The following is a 21,027-nucleotide window of genomic DNA, read 5'->3' as shown; positions in this document are numbered from 1 at the left end:
ATAACAATAAAACAAAGTATCTTAGCTCACCTAAACATATCTCAAACATAAATTATACAAATTATAGTAAAACAAAAATACTTACCCAAAAGTATTGGATTATATATATACCGAATGCTATAGATTATATATACTGAACTGATCAAAATGTCAAGATTTCATTCAACAACAAAAGATCCAAATGCATTTTGACGAAAATATTCCTCACCCGATGCACAGGATACCAGAACTGAAACAGGTAATGGTTCTTAAAAGATGCGCTTTACTATTCATATGCAATCCGTATAATCACAGGAAAATACAGAATCACGTGTTTGCCGTATTAATATTTCACTCAAGTAATGCTAAGAATTGCCTCACACGAGTTTGAGGAAAACAAAGCGCCAGTTGGAAACAAAGAACCAAGTACAATTATCAACAATTTGGAATATTACCATTTTTTACGTTAACATTCATTGTCTTAAACATATGATAAAAATGATGTATTGCATAATAAATGGACAGCAGTTAAGAGTCCATTATGATGAGGACAAAACCTGGAGTTAAACCTTCAGATTTACTTCAGATTACTAAAGAAAAATATACTATATTTTCGTTGATATTACGATGTTATAACTCTTTAAAATTTAAAAGGATTTGGGGAGTGTAGAAATATAGAAATCTACTACAAAAGTCATGAAAATGTAATTTATTATTAAAATAAGAATTTGTGGAGGTTTTATTTAATTTACTTTACAGTTATTTTATGTTTAAGGACTTTACTATCGCTTTTGCTCTCAACTCACACTTTCTTGCCAGAATGCAAAATTGTCTAACGCGTGTATATTCAAATGAGGTAGAAAGAAGTCAGTATTTAACGGAAGGTTTTTGGAAAGTGAAATCAGAGCGTGCTCTGCCTGTCTGAAAACCACGTTGCTAACTTGATTTTTTAGCGATTAGATTTCTGTAGCGTTGGGCCACTCTTTGCCATTAGATTTGTTTACGCCGACTATCGAGTCAGAACCAGCTTGCGCGATATTTAGCCTGTGAAGCCGTTAAGATAACTTAAATTCATTTAATTTTAAGTTATACATTACTTTATGAGTCAAGCCAAAAGTGTTGCCATTTGTAAGCACGAGTTGAAGACCAACTGTGAACTTTATTTGAGTTAATAAAGGGTTCTTTACAAACTTTCCCGAACTCTGTCGTACTTAGGATTATTCTCTAAACAAACGTCGAACTAGTTTATGATAGCAAAGTTTAGGAGACATTAAAAATTTAACGGTCGCAACCATTTGGATGATCTTAAGAGGGGTATATGTCCTTTCATTCAACTCTGGTGTGTATTATTTTAAAAGTGCAGAATTCATCTTACCAATAAAGCACCGCATTCATTATTTTAATTAATAAAGCCAACTACTTGAAAAGGACTAAATTAAGACTTTGATTGCTTCTCCAACTTATCACTGACTTTATAACTGCGTGTTGTTAATCCTGTTGGCAACTTCATCAGTAATCACGGCTGACTCAAAGTACGAGTGTCGTTGAGCCCATGTCTTAAGCACAATAAGTGACGACCCAGCTCCATCTCAGTTTCAATAGAGAGCGTAGGAGAACATTCAAGAGTGATGGTATATGAAAGTCTCTTACTTTTCTACACCTGCTAATTCTCGATCAGTATATTTTAATCTAATCCATTCGTAAAGGCCCATCTGTAAACATATACCAGTGACTGTTCCGAGATTAGAACCCGAAACCAGAGATCATGAAGTTCATATAAACATTTGGTATTTCGGGACCACGCAACAAAAACAACTTATAAGATACACTCAAATCATCATGAACTATCTATGGGATATTATGCACTCCGCTTATAGAGCCTTTTTTTAAAATCTCGCATGGTTTAATTACTTAGTTATGAGAATTTCTTGGTTTTCCACCACTCCTTAAAAGGAACCTCCTCTTATTACGCGAATTTAAATATCTTGTACTTTTATTCTCTTAATTGTTTTGATTTACAGTGAAATCATTCCGCATTCATGTCATCAGGTATACACCCGATAGGTTACAACAAAATGCGAAATAATGTCAGAGCCTGATTTTTTCCCATTCTTTTCTTTCCTACGTAATCTTATGAAAAAGTACAGTGTTTCATTTTAAAAACCGAAATTTCGTTTTCTTTTCAACATGTTGTCTAGTAAGGATTTTAAGTTTTGCTAACGTTTATTTTATTTTAAAACTTTGCTATCCTATCTTATTTTCCATGTCCGGCTAGAATAAGCGCAAGTAGGAATTGTTTATGCTAATGAGGTTGCTAATAGCTATTTAAGAAGCAGCTTTTAGCCAAGGGACGAGAGCGACGTCTTGCTGCCTTGCCACGCGTGTGCTTTTCAGTCAGTTCATGTCTGCCTTTAAGGTCAGAACTTAATTCTTGCTGATATTTGAAGACGTATTGTAGTTTTTGCATTTCGCTCACTACATACGTAGTGACAAAAAGCCAATCTTCGCGTTAAAGGTCTCTGTAAAGCAGCATTTTAGTTCTTATTTAGTGAAATAACCTTGTTTCATATTTTCTACGTTTTAGACCAAAAGTGTTGGTCTCTGTTCCCGAAGTGCGGGAGCGACTGTACGCTGGGAGAAATAAAGGGTAAAGTTAACTCTTCTTATTGGTTTTGTTTGCCTTACACGAGCATAGTTTGAGTAAGCTCCTTGCTCCCATTCCGGATTACCAAATGTTCCCAAAAGTAATTAAAAGGAATAGCAGTCCTGACAGTCTATGCGAATTCCTCAATGTTGGATAACCAAGACTGTCATTTTCTCATTGTTTTATCTGAAGTTATCAAATTAGAATTTTCGAAGTAGTCTTTGAGTTGCAAATACAGAAGGTTTGAGAAAAGCTTTTCTGTTTTATTTTTTTCCTTGATTAAAATGTGAATTTAATTTTTTTCAGATGTTTCTTTTGCTAAAGCATTTCCATCAATGTCCTCTTTAAGTATTTTTATTGCTCTTAAAAAAGAGGAGAATTTGCAAATCAAATTTTAATGCTTGGTAGCACCATACACCCGATAATTTAAACAAGTAAATAATCAGCAACGTTCCGATATTTGGAAATCATCTAAAACAAGTTAACTAAACTAAAATCGTATCGAAACCTATTTTCAACTGTAGTAAAAACGTTATGCAAGTAAGTAAAGTATTTGTTTTTCTCTCGCAAAAGTCTTGAAGAAAAAAGAAAATCTGAAAGATTAATTTCAGCATTTTTTATTCTTCTTTGGATATCACTCAGTTTATTATGTGAACTTTCAGTCAATCCCGAAATTGGTATATTATGATCGTTTGATTGATTTATGTTGTTTATAATTCATGAATGATCGTATGCCAATATAATTAACTTGCCATTTTATTCACATTTAATAAATGAAAAAAATCAGGCTTTACTTGTCATTAACTTCAAGTCAAAAACTTCTCTGCATTTACATAAACAAAAATGGGTCTTTCAGCAGTAGCAATTTTTTAAATTAAAATTTCCGTAATTATTACATTGTTTAGAAAAATTTCCATGTTATTGAACTGTTTAAATTATCCACGATTTCGTTTTGAAAATCTTGAGATGAATGCCTGCTTTAGAAGAAAAACCAAACATAGTAATTTATTTAATTAAAAATAATGTCCTCTTTAAGTATTACAAATTAACAAACTGTTCTGAGGTATGCGACGCTTAGGCTACTTTAAAGACCAAAACAGGTTACTTGAAAACGGTTTTAGCAATTGTCCTCCTTTATCAGAGGTAAGCAAAAGCAATTACCTCACTTCAATATGTCTAAGAATCATGCACGCGAAAGTAAATACCCTTCGAGACAGCAAGTGTATCACAATCAGTTCAGTAATGTTCGAATGGGAGCAATACTATTCTTAAATAATCTGGTATTTGAAGAAGGAAACTTGTGCAGTTACATAAAAAAAAAAAGGAAAAACAAATTCACAGTAATTTTTTCCCTTCTTTAAAAGAACTGCATAAATTATCTGTTTTGTTATTTCATATTTTTCAGAAATAATTGAGTACATTAGTCTTATCTGGATTAAGAGGCCTTCATTTGTTAAAATACAGGAATTATATCTGACGATATATAGTAAGTAGCGACTCTATGAATCTGTGATTTTCATTTCTGAAAACAAGTTAATTATGTGGTATGAGACTCTATTTTTAGATATTATGAAAAGAACAAAAGAGTTTAACATTATGTAAAAATTCTTTCTAAATTCTTGAATCCTAAAAAGTTAAAAAATTATTGGAAAAAAAAAAAAAAAAAAAAAAAAGGAAATGCAGGAAGGAAATGTGGTAAATTTCATAAATCTAATTTAGTTGAATTTAAAATGCATGAAATAGCATTTTCGTTACTATTCAAGGAAATGGAAGGATTTTCAAGTATTTTGGAATATGAATTTACGATTAATATCATAATTAACATTTTTATTTTTTCTTACTTATTTTAACAGTCATATGATATTGTAATAATATCATATAGTAATAACTAAAAACATACAAATTCGATAACCCGGAGTACTTCTTTAACTGACTGAAAATTCTAAATATTTTTAAAATTTATTATCGGCAAATATGAGGTCCCAAACACAAAACGTCCGCACAGAATTAAAGACTGTAGCATAGCAAGCACAGACTAAAACTCAAATTACAAATTTTATTAACTTAAATATGAATATGAATACTAATATATAAAATTCAAATATGTTTAAATATGAATACTGCTAGGTTGAGAAGCTGTCTAAACAAAGTTATTCTCAGCATACAAATAAATATGAATATTAAAAATGAATATTAAATTAGTATATTTAGATTCGGGGCCGGATATAACATCAATTGAAAATACATTTTAAGAATAACGTGAATTAAGCATCGCCATTCATTGCTGCATAATTTGGAGAACATCATCCCAGTTATCTATCAAACATTGATGTAAATTTTCTGTGAAAGACATAATTTGAAATATGTGTTAATCTTATTGAAAGCATTAAAATATTCCGGATACATGTGACTGTTCGTATGCATGCAAGCTTAGCAAAATAAATTAGAATTCTTGAACTACAATGAATGTTTGAATCATTGTTATTATTATTTTTGTTATTCTATAAATACATAACTGACTGTTACATAATACACAAAAGAATAAATGCCAATTTGAAATTTATAATTAGACAAAGTGCAGCTCAACTAATATTTGTTTTTGAGAAAAATTGCTATTTTAATAGAGATAGATCTTACAGAGGTACGCAAGATTTTTTAGTAAACCTAACACCAATATAATCTGGAATTTGCTTATATTTGTATTCTATTAAATTAAAATGTCTCATATAAAACGCAGTCTACTGATTCATCTTTTACAAAATATTGGAAATCTATATGGACCCGGCTACCTACTACTGAAACTTAACTCAGCTAACATTTGGTATTATTTCCCATGCTGTGAAGATAAAGCACGAATTCTGATAAAGCACGAAGATAAAGCACGAATTCTGATAAAGCACGAAGATAAAGCACGAATAACGTTATTTCCAGCTGTGACATGCTATAAATTTTTACGTGACTTTTTCAAAGCCGTAAAATCTGAAAAACTGAAAGTCTTTGCAAAGGGTATGTAAGGTATTCAGTTTGAACTTTAAATAAAAAAAGAAATTAGCTAGAAACATACAAAACAATCCAACACAGTAAAGTGTTAACTAAGTAAAGTGTTTTTCTAATCATTTATTTTTGAATTCATGTTTTACTATATGTTCCGTTCCAAATAGAGGACTTTGGCTTTTGAAAGTAGAGCATTTATGCGAGACATTGTGTAAGCTTAAATGATGTAAATTTAAGAAGAAATTATCATTAATTTATATGAGGAAAGTGAACGTAACCCAGATCATAAAAACCAGTGCTTAAAATTTAAAATAACATAAAAGAAATAATGGTATGATAAAGACAGAGTCCATGTATGTGTAAGAAGTTTTGTGTACCATAAACCACGTATGTGTAAGGGAGTTTCTGTGCCATATGTGTGTAAACTGCATAGAGATCGCATACAGTGAAGGAAGTAAGGGTGGTATTAATGATGTATGAGAAAAGATGAAGATAATATAATAATATCTTAATCAGCATTTGTAGGCATTAAGCCATGGCGTTTATAATTTTTATGATTGCATCGCACGAAGTAGAAGGTCGATATTGTGATTTACGGTAACCTTTAAAGAAGGAAAGTACGTTTAATTCTACGGATGATACATTTTTCCCACGGCTCAGTTCTTTATAAGCGATCAAAGCGTCATATAAAGCGCGTTAAAGCTATTTGGTACTTTTATAATCAAAGTCCTGCATTATTGCAATCACTGCATAAACTAAAACCCTCTTCAGATTTCTTATGTTAACCGAAAAAGCTTTTAATTTAGGCCTTTCTTATAAAGCGAAATGACACTAAACGAATTTTCTAAACATCGTGTTCATAAACGTTCTTGCGTGGCCTATATTTTTGGAGCGGTTTGTTGTAAACATACAATTCCAGTCACGGAAATAATGTGATTCTACAAAACTGATTTTTAAAAATTTTTAATTTTCGAAACATGAATATTTGCATCATTTAAAGCATTAAGTGAATTTTTATATTTCTACACTTAAGGGGACTCGTACACCTTAAAACCCATAAGATCTTCGAATATGTGACTGTTGTAAGAATTGGGATAACTTATTTATTTTAAAAGCAGTTACTTCCAACTTTTTACAGCTGACTACACAATATAGCTGCTTTTTGAAATACTGATCAGAATGTTTGTGTTGCCACAAATATTTTTATAATTTAATCCGCTTTGTGACAAAATCTTTTGTCATGTTTCCACCTTGCGCGCACAGTTTAAAACATTCTGTTGCATAATTTAATTCCATATTTAATAGGTAGCTTTTATAACATTTGGAAACTACTGTAAAACAAAATTCCTAAGAATTGCATGTTAAATTTTTATTTTTAAAGTTGAGTTTATAAAATGTATTTTATTAAAAAATCTGTAATGTTTTCGTGTATAAAATTTTTTAATATTAAAATATTCATCAGATTTTTGGTTCAGTTAGAAAATAGTGCCCATATAAAGAATTCCATCAAATTTCAAGTTTGTACCATTAGCCATTTTTAAAATATCATTCGTGCCATGTGGAAACATGACGGAACGTTTTGTCACAAAGCGGATTAAATTACAAAAATATTTGTGACAACACAAACTTTCTGGTTACTAGTTCCCAAAGCAGCTATATTATGGAGTCAGCTGTAAAAAGTTGAAAGTAATTGCTTTTAAAATAATTAAAATAACACAATTCTTGCAACAGTTGAATATTCAAAGATCATAAGGGGTTTAAAGTGTATGAGCCCCCCTTAAGAATTCCGAAAATAAAGATCACATAAGGCTTTCTGCGGACATGATGTACAATTTTAAATATGTTGTAGTTTATATAGAACGCTTTATTCATATAAAAAAACAACTTTGTAATTATAATAATATTGTAGAGACATTAGGTTATTTTGAAGGCAGGGGACATGAAAAATAAGCAAAACCCTCGACGAGATTTGAACCTCGGACCTCTCGAATACGCGCCGAGCATGCTGACCACTACACCAAGAAGGCATGCTAAAAAAGCGAGAGAAATACCTTATAATATTATGAAATGCCTTTCTAAAGTAATAAAATTCACTAAAATTGATATATGAAAAGAAAAGTTAATCTAACTATATTGTTACGAAAAAGTTCATTTTTAAATGTCCCGTTTCACCTTTCTTCCATCCTTAAGAAAATGTTTGGAAAAACTTTGTATAAACAGATTAAATTGGTAACTAAGAGGCAAAAATATTTTCAGTGAAGATTAGTACGGTAGTTTCTCACTGGAAGCGCTTTTATAGAAAAGACGCTATCTGCATTTGGAATAGAGAATATTCTGCCTCGCTAAAAGTACAACAGACAGTACAAAAAGTGCATTCTCTATAGTGTTTTACAGAATAAAAGTTGATCAGCTTTCAACTGATTTTAAATTAATTCAAAGTTTATCAGGGTAGGGCTATTTTAAAAGCTATTTAAAGCGGTGCGGAAAGGGGTATATTTGGTATATTAGACAATTGTATGGTATATTTCAAGGGCTTTTGGGCAGCTGCGGTAGAGGCGATAAAGATGTTAATTACATTCTTCTTGAGAGTATTTATCATGGACAGCAGAGAAAGTTACTTCAGGCAACTTTAAAGGGCCTGTCTGAATCCCAACCACGAATGTTTCTGAACGTTTTTGAACTAAAAACACAATTTATGTTTTTTAAAATTTCCTTATCAATTTAGATTTTTTAGTTTTTCTTATTTTTTCAGTTTTTTTCATTTAATTTTTAATTAATCTCTTTTTCATTTTTTTGCGGTATTTTATTGTATGGCTGTTTACTTATATAGTTAGCACTATGATTTACATGGGTAAGCCTATTTGTGGTACACGAGGAGATGAAAATAGAGATATTAGTAATAATAATAAAACTAAAGGAAAAGAAAAACAGAAAAAAGATAAGAAAAGAAATTCTCTTTAATGTTTCTGTTCTAAGTTTGATGTAAACCATTTTTCACAAGCAGAAGAGGAATTCTGTCGACTTTAGAAATATGTATCCACTGCAACTTATTCATTTATGAATGTTAATAAAGAATATTTCACATTACATCTAAAATTTGTTATAACCACTTTAACCATTTCAGTTCAAAACTTAAGTATTTCAGTAACTAAGACAATAACACGCCGAATAAATACTAATTCAAAAGTCAAACAACAAAAATCAGCGTAATATTTTCAAAATTTTTACAGGACTAGTTGCGGTTTTGCAGCTGAGGATGGTGGTTCGGTAAAACCATCGAAACTAGTCCTGTAAAAATTTTGAAAATATTACGCTGATTTTTGTTGTTTGACTTCTGAATTAGTATTTCAGTAACGTTAGTATCTCAAATTTATAAATGCATTTTATAATTTAATGCGTTTTGTTTTAGTTTTATTCTCTCTCTCTCTATATATAAATGGAAAAATAATTTGATTCCATTTCAGAAGGACGGAAAAACATCGACGTTTATGACTTAACAGAACAACGACTCAAATAGAAACCTTTTTGCTAGATGTTATAAAAAGTTTCTAAAATTTAGAAAAATTTAACAATTTAAAGAACCTTTGACGTATACAAGCAGAACGTTTGCAGATACTGAGCGTACAATCACTTAGTCAACGGGACATTTAGCCGACACATACTTTAGCCCACACTGACAGTTAATCGACTAGATATTTAATCGACAGGACCAAGTAGCCGGAACGGAAATTTGGCCGACACGGACATTTAGCTGATAAGACACTTAACCGGCAGCACATTTATCCTACAATGACATATAGCCGACACGGACATTTAACCGACAAGACATTTTACTGACAAGACATTTTGGCGAAAGAAAGTTTAGCTGACAAAGCTCACATGTAAACAAAAAAAGAAAAAATACAACAAAGTATTAGGTAAATTTGCCCATATTTATAAAACAAAAGCTTGTTTCGAGGCATGGTTTATGGAAAATGTTATGAAGGTTATGGCACCACATTTTTCACTTTATTTAATGTTAAAGAAACAATAGGTTTTAAAATTACACAGAAAAAAAGCAACCTTATTTGCAGATTTTGATATCAATTTCGGGAACAGTCATACCTAGGTCTCTCCATTTCAGAAGGAACATTTCAGCAGTCGAGGAGCGAAATAATTATTAAATAATATAAATAAAATAACTAAATATAACTAATAAATAATTTATTAGTTATATTTTGTTTTGAATTTACGTAATCCAAATGCAATTTAGATAGATGTTACATTAATTTTAATTTTTAACTTGAATATATTATTACGAATCTTTACCATACAGTAAGAAACGTTACAATTTATCAGCGTATAGCGTATAACAACACTTAAGGCAACTAAGATGTACTCTGGCCGTCATAAAACTTATTTCGCAATTAAAAATAATAGTAACAGCACTGTAATAATCTGAAAGAGGGTTTGACATATTTCGTCAGGGAACATGAATCGTATGTTTGAAAGGAGAAATAAACATATTTTTGAAAACTAATCACAACTGGACACTTAACCATAATTTTGACTATGGATCTATAAAAGTCTTCTGTAGAGCTTCTTCAGTAAACTGGATTTCTTTGAACCCTTTCCCATTTACAAAAAATTTCAAAAAATTTAGCTAATGATATAAAATTTTCAACATTTTCAAAATTCTAAAATCTTAAGCTTTTCACGTTTCATTACTATTTTTCTAGACACATCGCTTTACATTTGCTCCGCTCATTTCTTTCTATTTAAAATCGTTAAATAGAAAAAAATTCTTATTTCATTCCCTAAAATTTTCTTTCCTCCCTCTGAAATAGAAAGACCTATGTATGATTGCTCGCGAAATTATTTCAAAAATCTGCACCAAAATAAGGTTACTTCCCTGTCTAATTTTAAGATCTACACTCTGTTTAGCTTTACATAAAGTCAAAAATGGGGTACCTGTCTATAAACCTTCCTTGGAAACATCCTTTTATCAGATAAATATGGATAAATTTACTTAAAACATTGTCTCATGTTTTTGTCCGCATGAATTCACTGTCAGGAAAGCGTGCTGTGGACTAAATATGCTGCCAGTTACACGCATTCGCAATTAAAATATATCGCTGGTTTAACGTACCGTACGCTAAATGACATGTCGGCTAAGCTTCCTTTCGACTTTATGCCTTGTGGGTTAAATGTCGCTGTCGTCTTGATGTCCTGCCGAATAAATGTTATGTCGGCAACTTGCTGTTGTCTAAGTGTCCACTCTACTACACGGTTGCTGGCTAAATACCACGAAAATCAAGCGGAATCTATAGCGCCTCTCATAAATATAACTTATGTCTTGAATTGCGACAATATAAGAAGTATAATTACAAACTGAACAACGTGTTAAAAACATTAGACGTTTCTCTCTCAGTGCATATGTCGCAGCCTAGAAGGTCATTTGAAATTGGTACTTTGAAAACATTTGAATTTCGTTTATACGATATTTCCTCCTTCCATCAAAATTATTTTTAAATTAATGATTGCAAATAGGGATTCATCTTTTATTTGGTGTAAATCAAGATATGTCACTACACAATTTCATTCATGTATCAAGAGATGAGGAAAAAGCTTGTTTTCCTTGATTTATGATTACGAAATAGCAATTCTTGTCATTTCCCCTAATTATAAGATCTTTCACCTTCTCAAACTGTGACGGTAGGTAAAATAATATCTTTATCTTTAGACAGTTTTAGAGAGATGAGCGGCATATTAGTTTCTTACAATCATTCGTACCTTAAATGAAAAAGGGGAGCTGTCATATACAAAAACGTAATTTTGTTTCTTCTGAATATCAATTTCGTATTTGCAACAAATTAGTAGTACTGCAAAGAGCCTACATTCTACCAAAATAAAAATCAATATACGTAAGTTCAATGTATAATTACAACTTATAATTTAACGTATTACAACAAAAATAATTAAACGTAAAATTACAATTTAAAATATAACGTATAATTTGTAAGTGCAGTGACAATCAATATGCAAGCAGAAAGCTACGTAACCATGTTGTGAAAAAATGCTAAAACGATAAATACATTTGCCGTATCTGTGTATGCGTATATAAGCCAAAATTAGGATGTAATATGGAGCACTAGCATTATTAAGTAAAAAAAAAACAGCAAGTAATATGCTTTTTATTTATAGAATTTGCTTTTCTTTGGGAGCATAAAATAGTTCCAAACTAAAGCGAATTATCGCTGTGTAACAAAAGTAGTAATAGTAACTAACAATAGTAACTACAAAGTTGTTGTTAACTATGTGTACTATTATTACAAGTAGTTACCATTTATAACAATAGTGACTACAAAGACATGAAAAGTTTTAAATAACTTGTTTATTAAAACAGAACTTAGAACCTAAACGCACTTCGTGTGCTAACAGTGCTAACCATCATTTGTGGCGATATAAGTGAAGTTACAAAAAGTGCTAACCACCATTTGTGGCGATAAGTGAAGTTACAGTCAAATTCAAATTTAAAACCTCAGCTAGTTTGTCAAGGACTACACAATTAAATTTAAATCTAAACTGGCTCAGAAATCTAACCGGCATATCAAATGTAAGTGCCGTGAGCAATAACACAAAGCCGAGTAATTACAAACCTATCAGAGCTGATATGAACTGAGTAACGTTCCCGTGAGAGGTAAAAGCACGCATTTTTCTTACACTCTCAAAACCTCAGCTTTAATACTCTCTTAATACAATTTACATTCTGGTAAGGAAATGGAAAGGAGAAGCTACAATAAAGGTTGAAATTATTAATAACTGTTTAATATAAAGAATCTCTGGACCATAGAAATCTTGCATTTTATTTTGATAATAAGTTTTTAAGCAACTTTGTGAGTAACAATGATTTCAGTAAATGTATGATAAAATCTTTCTTTTATATTAACTGATTTTTGAAATGCCAGTATTTTTGCAAATAGGTGTGTTAACTGAGCTCAGTACAAGTAAGTTTTATGATAGGAACTTAATTACAGTACTATTCAGTCATGACGCAGATCGATGTACTGTGATTTTGGACATTACTTGAAAATTCAGAATTACAAACTTAAACAAAAAAAAAAGAAAAAAAAAACTTTTATTGCCATTGAAAATTTAGTTGTACGACAAAATAGAGAATGAGATCAAAGGGGAAGAATGATGACCTAGAATGACGTAGAAAAACTATCTCGAAATGAAGAGAAGATGGAAGTTGTGAATAATGTTTTAAATCTTCAAAATGCTCACTGAACTGAAACCATGCAATAATCTATAATAAAAATTTCAGTTTAACAGATAAAGTTAGAAGCTTAATATTTTGTATGTTTTCTTAATAATAGCTCATTACACAATACATTTTATGATTTTGGATAATACGCATACATAGACAGAGCCAGGACAACGGTGAGGTAGTTGAGGCACTGGCTCAGTTGAGCAAATAAAAAGGGCGACAAATTAGAAATGAAGGTACAGAAATTTGTTTTAAAATATATTATGATTTTTATCTTTTAACTTCGAAATTGTCAGTAAAATTTATTACAAGTAAAATTTTTAAAATAGCATTATAGAGCTAATTTATGCTTGTGTAACGATTTGCATAAACTAAACTTACAGACCATAGAAAATATCATACTGCAGATAGTAGTAATTCTCTGCTATCTCTCATTCATTTGAACTGGCTCTTTTTGTTTCTTCTCTGTTGTCTCTCATTCATTTGAACTAACTTTTTCTGCTTCTGCTTCGTCATAATAATTCAGTGTTGCCAGATCGTTCGATTTTGCGCAAATTTGCGACCTTTGACAAAACTTGTGCTACTAAAATTTTAGTATTTGCGATTTTGAAACATCCATCATTTTCTTATGCTATTTTTTGCGACTTCAAAGATTTTTTTAATGTATCGTAAAATGCTTTTATTTTTAAATACCTTATCAATTAAATATAATTTATATTAAAAAATAGTTTATTTAGGCTTAAATAGAAGTTGACATCTGGCAATCTTATTTAGATGTGGACTTTCCTTTTCAAGGCTGCACATCCTGACGCCGGTGAACGAGAAAGGGGTATGGGAAGTGAAAAAATTGAAGAAAGAAAACAAAAATGCTTCGGGACCTCTCATCCACCCTGCCTTGTCCCCCGTGCATTTTGTTTTCAGTTAGTCCCCCCCCCCCAGTTCTATGATTATAATGAATCGAACCAAAGAACTTGCAGCTTGCTCGCCATATATTGGGTATCCAAACAGAGAAATAAATTAAATTTATACTAAACTTACAGATTATAATATTGCTAATAACTATGCAATGAATTATGGAGTACTTGAAAATCAAAGCAGCGGCATTTTTTCTAAATAACAACAAAAATATATTTAACAGTGAAAGAACAAGGTTTTCTTAAGTAATCAGAATCTGAAACAGATCCACTACACAGAACGAACGGAAAACTCACTGAAAAGCATTTCTCAATTAAAATGTTCACAATTAACTAAAAAAACAATGAATTAAAAAAATTAACTGCCAGCTCAAAAGATTTAATTCAAAAGAGCTAACAGTCTAAACATGAGGAATCTCTTAAGTATGGATATCCGTAAATTAATTTTAAAATCAAAACCCAAACTAAATGAGAATTAATCAATTAAGAAATGGATATTTAAACAACTGAAAATGAGCAATATTGTTTTAAAATTTTTCGTTAAAGCTAAGATACGTAATTAAACAGACTAAGAAATCGAATACAGTCTGTAACTTACAGAACTAATAGACAGTAATTTGTGATGATGTCAGCGGTCATGTGATGCTGCGTAACTATGACGTCATAAAATCACGTGATCTCTGACGTCATTTGCGATTTTTTGCGACGTTTTTAGTCTCATTTTGCTATTTTAGTTAAAAATTTTCTGGCAACACTTTAAATAATGACATTAATGTCTACTAACGGAGCGTAGAGGGCAACGCAACTGCTGAGAGAACTAAGGAATAACGGTCTTTTAGAATAGCACCCGAAGTGTTATTGAAAATGTAATGCACCACGTTTTTAGTCTTTGCTCCATTTTTTTAAATAAAATTTTCCAATGAACGATGCTCATGGACCAAGGTTTTTGTCTTGTATTCATATTTAGTTTGAGCGAGAACTGTACAAGCAGTTTCATTACTTCCGAAGTAGACACAGAATGCTAAAGGATTAAATAAATTTCCTCATTTTTTTGTGTCATTCTTTGCTAACTGGACTGTAAAGTTAAAATATGAAGCACCATTAAATCTCATTATTTTTTAGATTATGCGTATGTCCAGGAATTATGAGGTCGTTAAAAAGCGTAATATGAGAGTTGGTCTATTGAAAAATTTAAATTAGAATTAGCTGACATATAAATTTTTCGCTCAAGCTGAATAGGGCTTCTCTCGAGGAAACCATCATTTAACAGCTAAAATATCTGCGAAAATTAAAGACTCGTTTCATTGCTTAATTGATTATAACGAAGCTTGGGATACTATATGTAGTAGGAGAAATGCTTTTGTGGATGATATTCTGATAGAAATGTCACATATTCAAGTTACAAGTCTATATTCAGCCAATATGTTCACCATAAACTATTCCAAAACAAGCTCATGTTTAACAAGCCCTCCACGAAGGCATCCCTCCCCTTAGGTAGATAGCCCTAGTGTGCTTTGCCGTATTCTCAATACACACAATACACAAAACACCAAAACAAGCTGCCTGTGTTATAGTCCGGCCATTTGTGTAAACGAATATTAATGTAAAAACCAAGAGCTTAGAACTTATTACTGACTACATGCTAAGAAGCATTTTCAATATCCGCGAAACATCGCTTTAATTGCTTAAAAGTAAAGTCCTGAAACTACGAAATTTACTGCACCTAAGAGAATTTTAGCCAACGATAGAAACACGTTCGGGTAATTTTAGAAAAGCCTAATCTCAGTGTGATTATCATGTTTAATTTGCATTAATATTACAATATACAAAGGATTATTAATCTCAGTTAAGAATTGGATTATGAATCTTAATTAAGAATTGTCATGGATTCTCGCGCATTAGTAACTTAATCGCGGCATAGCATTGTTTCAAACTTCATATAACGAAATCATGACTCGTACTAAAATATGTGATATTTTCAGTTATAAGACAACACGCGCCTCAGAATTTCAAGACACGTGTGCCAAGGGTGCCTTATGACAATATTTTTGTTTTCAAACTAAGTATTGTGAATATAAATTTTGTTAAATTATGGCATTCTATTTCATTCTCTGTTTATTGAGGTCATTTAGCTAAAAGACAAATTTCTTATGTGTAGAACATTTTCGCCTGGGTCGAAATTAGCTGATTATAAAAGTTCGTTTTCCAGTTGAAAATATGAAGTTGAAAAATATATCTTTCTCGAGAAAATTATCTGGCGCGTGTTATCTTATAGTGGAAAAAAATCCAAAATTTTCGAGAGAGGAAAATGAAACGTTGTAATTAAAATAAAGCGTTAATAAGCGAATTTCAAAACGAAATCCTAATCGTAGTCAAATAAAAATGCCAAATGCTAATCAAAAGAAGTTTATGGCGCCAGTATTGAAAATATAGACGTGATAATATTTTAATATTTTATGATACATTCGTTTTCATTTGACAGGCTGGCGAAATGTGGCCATTCACATTCAATAAGTAATTCATCCAGAAAAAGTATTACCAGATAAGTCAGAAGTAAGTATGGTTGAAGTTCGAGAATTTAATTTTATTCAAATAAAAACACACTGGTACTAGAAATTTCTAGAAACGAGGAGAATAAAATAAACATTAAATTGATAAATTTCAATGATCCTCCATTACAGCCAATAATTTCAAACAAAACAAATATTTTCTTAATAGAACATGGACCGGATCAAAGGCAAGATGCTGATTTCAGAGAATCCACTTCAGAGCATGGCAGAAGATTTTCACAAGAATGGTTTTTAACAAATGTTCTAAATGCAACCGGCTTAATTTTTCAAACTGATTTCTGTGGTTATTTTGTTTTCCATGCTTTTTGCGAAGGTAAGACAGATTCTATTATTTTCAATCCAAACAGTGGTTCCGAAGATTGGGGAAAACTGAAACTGAATTTCCAATCACGAAAATTCTGTTTCCTCGAGATGCTTATTTTCAATCGAAATGTTTTCTAAAAAAAATAAGGGAGTGATTTCATAGATGATTTCCTGCCTAAAACAGTAGAATCAGTAAAAGAAAAGGGCGATATATCTTACCCGTTATATTAGAGGGCATTTTTGTTTCTTCAAAACGTAATTTACCTTTTACTGTTACACATGAAAATATTGTCAGTAGTGCAAGAAAGTAAATTGAAAAAAAAAAAAAAAAAAAAATAGGGGGGGGGGAGAGCAGTTTTATATATCTCCCGTTCTACTGGGCCAATTAACAAAATTCAACTTGCGTTTTTCATGTCTCGAAAGCGCGACTTAAAATATGTATTAGATTTATAGAGCATCGTTCTAATATAGGTATTTTTACACAAAATCGGACTTTTTCTGAAATAACATACCAATTTAAGACACAATAACACGCCGAATAAATACTAATTCAGAAGTCAAACAACAAAAATCAGCGTTATATTTACAAAATTTTCACAGGACTAGTTTCGATGGTTTTACCGAACCACCATCCTAAGCTGCAAAACCGCAAATGAACAAGATAAGAAATAATGATTAGATAAGATAAGAAAAAAAAGATTTAAAATATTCTCATTTCAACACACTAAAAGGCACACTCTTGTTTTAGGAGATTATAAAAATTCTGTTGTCATTCCCTTCTTTCCATCAATTAGCTATAAAGTTGCACATATTTCGCAGAAATTTAACTTTCGGGTTGTTTATTCTCCCATCAATAAAATTCCGAGTTCCATACTCAAGGACCCCATTCCGGATATGAATTCCTGGGGTATTTATAAGATTCCTTGCCAGTGTGGTTTAATTTACATTGGCCAAACTAAGAGAGGCTTAAAATTTCGCGTCAAAGAACATGAGGCATATGTTAGAAAAAAGGAAACACAGAAGTCTTCTGTTGCTCAACATTGTTGGTCCAAAAATCACATTTTCAATTTTTCTGCTACCAAAATTATTCAAAAAACATCTTCCATTGGGGAACTGGATTTTCTAGAGGCCTTTCACATTCATAAAAATCATTCTGTTCTAGTTAACGATCCTAATTCCAATCCAAATTTGCCTTCGGTTTTTAAAGAAATTATATTTTTAAATCTTTTTTTTTTCTTATCTTATCTAATCATTATTTCCTATCTTGTTCATTTGCGGTTTTGCAGCTGAGGATGGTGGTTCGGTAAAACCATCGAAACTAGTCCTGTGAAAATTTTGTAAATATAACGCTGATTTTTGTTCTTTGACTTCTGAATTAGAACATACCAATTTGTTTCCATAGTTCAATTCTACGACTCAAAGTACGCCACACTACCAAGTTTTGCAATAATTGCACGAGTAGTTTTTAAAAAATTAGCTCTCAAAATATTAGCTCCTCAGTGTTAATTGAGTTTGGTATATATTTATTAATCTCTCTTTTTATTAAACGTATTTGATTCTTCCTTTCACATTTCGAAATTTAGGTTCATTCCGAATAAAATTCGCCCATTTTTAGTTCGAAGGGCTTTGCTCCTGAAGGACTCTAGTTTTCGTTTTGCGATTGTACGTTGAATCACTATAAACGGCGAATAACGTTTCACACTGTTGCCACCAAATTTTAGAGTCCTGCATTATATTTGAAGAAACTAAATAATGAAAAATCTGCATAAATGTATGTATGTTTCTCGCCCTGTGATAAAACATAGGTACATAAAGCCATCGAATTTTGAATGGCGTAATCCTCCTACGAATATGGTCATGTGGACGATCAAATTTGAAATTTGGAATTTGTTTGATTATCGATTTCATATTTTGTAAAACTTTAACAAATTTTTGAGTAACAAACTCAACGATTTAAAAGCGACCAATGGCAACACTCTACGGGGGAAAAGAAAACTTTTTATCTCCAACGTGCGGGACTGTGTATCGGAAATTCTAAAAGATATGCTCATTTTAAAATTATTTTGCCACATTGCTATTGAATTGAATTTTATGGTTTAAGTACAAAGAACATGATATTTAATAAATAAAGGTAACACACAAAACGTTAAGAAAAACACCTCTTTGGACGTAATTTAAAATCTAAAACCTTTCAGATTTTTCGCGTTTTTTTTTTTTTTTTTTTTTTTTTTTTTTTGGATTCATTTTTAAAATTTGTAATTTTATATAATTTTTATAAATTTTTCAATAAAAAAAGTTTGAATTATAATCTAAAAAATCTTATATCATCATCTTAAAGTAGGTGTATTTCTAAACATTCCTACAAAACATTACAGTTTTTTATTCAAAATTTCCAGAGATATACGTGAATTTATATATTGGCTCGTTTTGAAATTTGGCTTATTAGCTGAAAGCGATAAAACATCAAATGTGGTTTAGACACTTTGCTAAAGTTATTTGGATGTAGAAACAGTGTGACCTTTTTCCTGCTCCGTCATAATGGAAGAGAAAGGAAAATTGGTTGCCACATATTAAAACGTTCGCAAGTGAATTATTCGCGGCGCAAACTGACAAAATTTCGCCAAGATAAATTATTGAATTTCTTTGTAAATTTCGCACCAAATTTACAACAGTTAATATCTAGGCATAATTTGAGTCGTATAATCGAAATATGGAAAAGATTGGTATGTTACCTCAGAAAAAGTCCGATTTTGTGTCAAAAAACCTATGTTAGAACAATGCTATATATATCTAATATATAATTTAAGTAGCGCTTTCTTTTTTTTTTTTTTTTTTTTTTTTTTTTTTTTTTTTTTTTTTTGATTCATTTTTAAAATTTGTAATTTTATATAATTTTTATAAATTTTTCAATAAAAAAGTTTGAATTATAATCTAAAAAATCTTTTACCATCATCTTAAAGTAGGTGTATTTCTAAACATTCCTACAAAACATTACAGTTTTTTATTCAAAATTTCCAGAGATATACGTGAATTTATATATTGGTTCGTTTTGAAATTTGGCTTATTAGCTGAAAGCGATAAAACATCAAATGTGGTTTAGACACTTTGCTAAAGTTATTTGGATGTAGAAACAGTGTGACCTTTTTCCTGCTCCGTCATAATGGAAGAGAAAGGAAAATTGGTTGCCACATATTAAAAAGTTCGCAAGTGAATTATTCGCGGCGCAAACTGACAAAATTTCGCCAAGATAAATTATTGAATTTCTTTGTAAATTTCGCACCAAATTTACAACAGTTAATATCTAGGCATAATTTGAGTCGTATAATCGAAATATGGAAAAGATTGGTATGTTACCTCAGAAAAAGTCCGATTTTGTGTCAAAAAACCTATGTTAGAACAATGCTATATATATCTAATATATAATTTAAGTAGCGCTTTCCAGACATCAAAATCGTAATTTGAATTTTGTCAATCGGTCCAGTAGAACGGGAGATATATAGAACTGTCCTTTTTTTTTCCCGCAGTGTACCTTGATTGAATTAACAAATCATTATGATAGAAATATTGCCTATCAAATAGCTTATCATAGAAAGGTATCCGTTTCTTATCTGTCTAATAAATGAGTTTAACTTGCTGTTAGATAATCATATTCAATTTGAAATTCGATCTAGAATCGAAAAGCAATTTGGGGGGGGGATATTTACTTGCACAACAGATGTTTTGGCTTTGAACAACTAATTGTACCGTATGATTAGGTACGTGTATATAAAAGACGAATTCATTTCTATTGAAGAAAGCTTTATAAATTTTATAGAAACAACAGAGAAAACTGGTAGCGGTTTAGCATACGAAATTATTAATAAGTTAAAAAAAGATAGTATCGACATTCAAAATGTTCGCAATCAAGGATATGATAATGGAGCCAAACATGGCTGGACTGTTATGTGATGTAAGGGTAAAAGTTGGACCTTCCTGGTAAACTTTACGTCATTCTATTGTCTTTTATGGGCTGTACATGTGGTCTTTTTATGCCCTTAATTTTTATGGCTGGATTGAATGAAGGTGTGTGAAAAACATTATTTCTCTAAGTAATGATTCAAGCTACATACTTTCCTTGTTAGGCTCATAGTTTATACTTCATATGCGAAAATGCCACTACTACAAATTCAAGCATGTTAATATTTTTTAGAACTGTACAGAAAATTTATAATTTTTTGCATCTTCAACGAATAGATGAGATTCACTCATATCCGATTTAAAAACAACATTAAAAGGTCACACGGATACGTGATAGACATCATGTTGTAAACGTTGTTAAAGAGCTTACATCTAAAAATAACTGAAGTACATCGATTATTAAAAGACATGGCGTTA

At 31.0% G+C, this 21,027-nt stretch overlaps 1 protein-coding gene across 5 annotated transcripts in view; it reads right to left on the bottom strand.

Annotated features, from left to right (window-relative positions):
- The window catches only part of LOC146998384 (uncharacterized), a 133,063-nt gene that overhangs the window by 15,152 nt on the left and 96,884 nt on the right, over positions 1-21,027 (bottom strand). The window contains exon 1 of one of the 5 annotated variants that reach the window (XR_015039409.1): positions 86-298. The exons of the other annotated variants lie outside the window; for them this stretch is intronic. The gene's annotated coding sequence lies outside the window, so the exon portion shown is untranslated. Of the gene's footprint in view, positions 1-85; positions 299-21,027 lie in introns of those variants that run through there. 5 annotated transcript variants of the gene reach the window in all.

Source organism: Stegodyphus dumicola, chromosome 2, assembly GCF_044657685.1.
Source record: "Stegodyphus dumicola isolate Sdum_Otavi_A_Nest chromosome 2, ASM4465768v1".
NCBI classification, from domain to species: Eukaryota; Metazoa; Arthropoda; class Arachnida; order Araneae; family Eresidae; genus Stegodyphus; species Stegodyphus dumicola.
The sequence above is the reverse complement of the archived record's forward strand: the minus strand, read 5'-3'. Positions and strand labels throughout refer to the sequence as shown.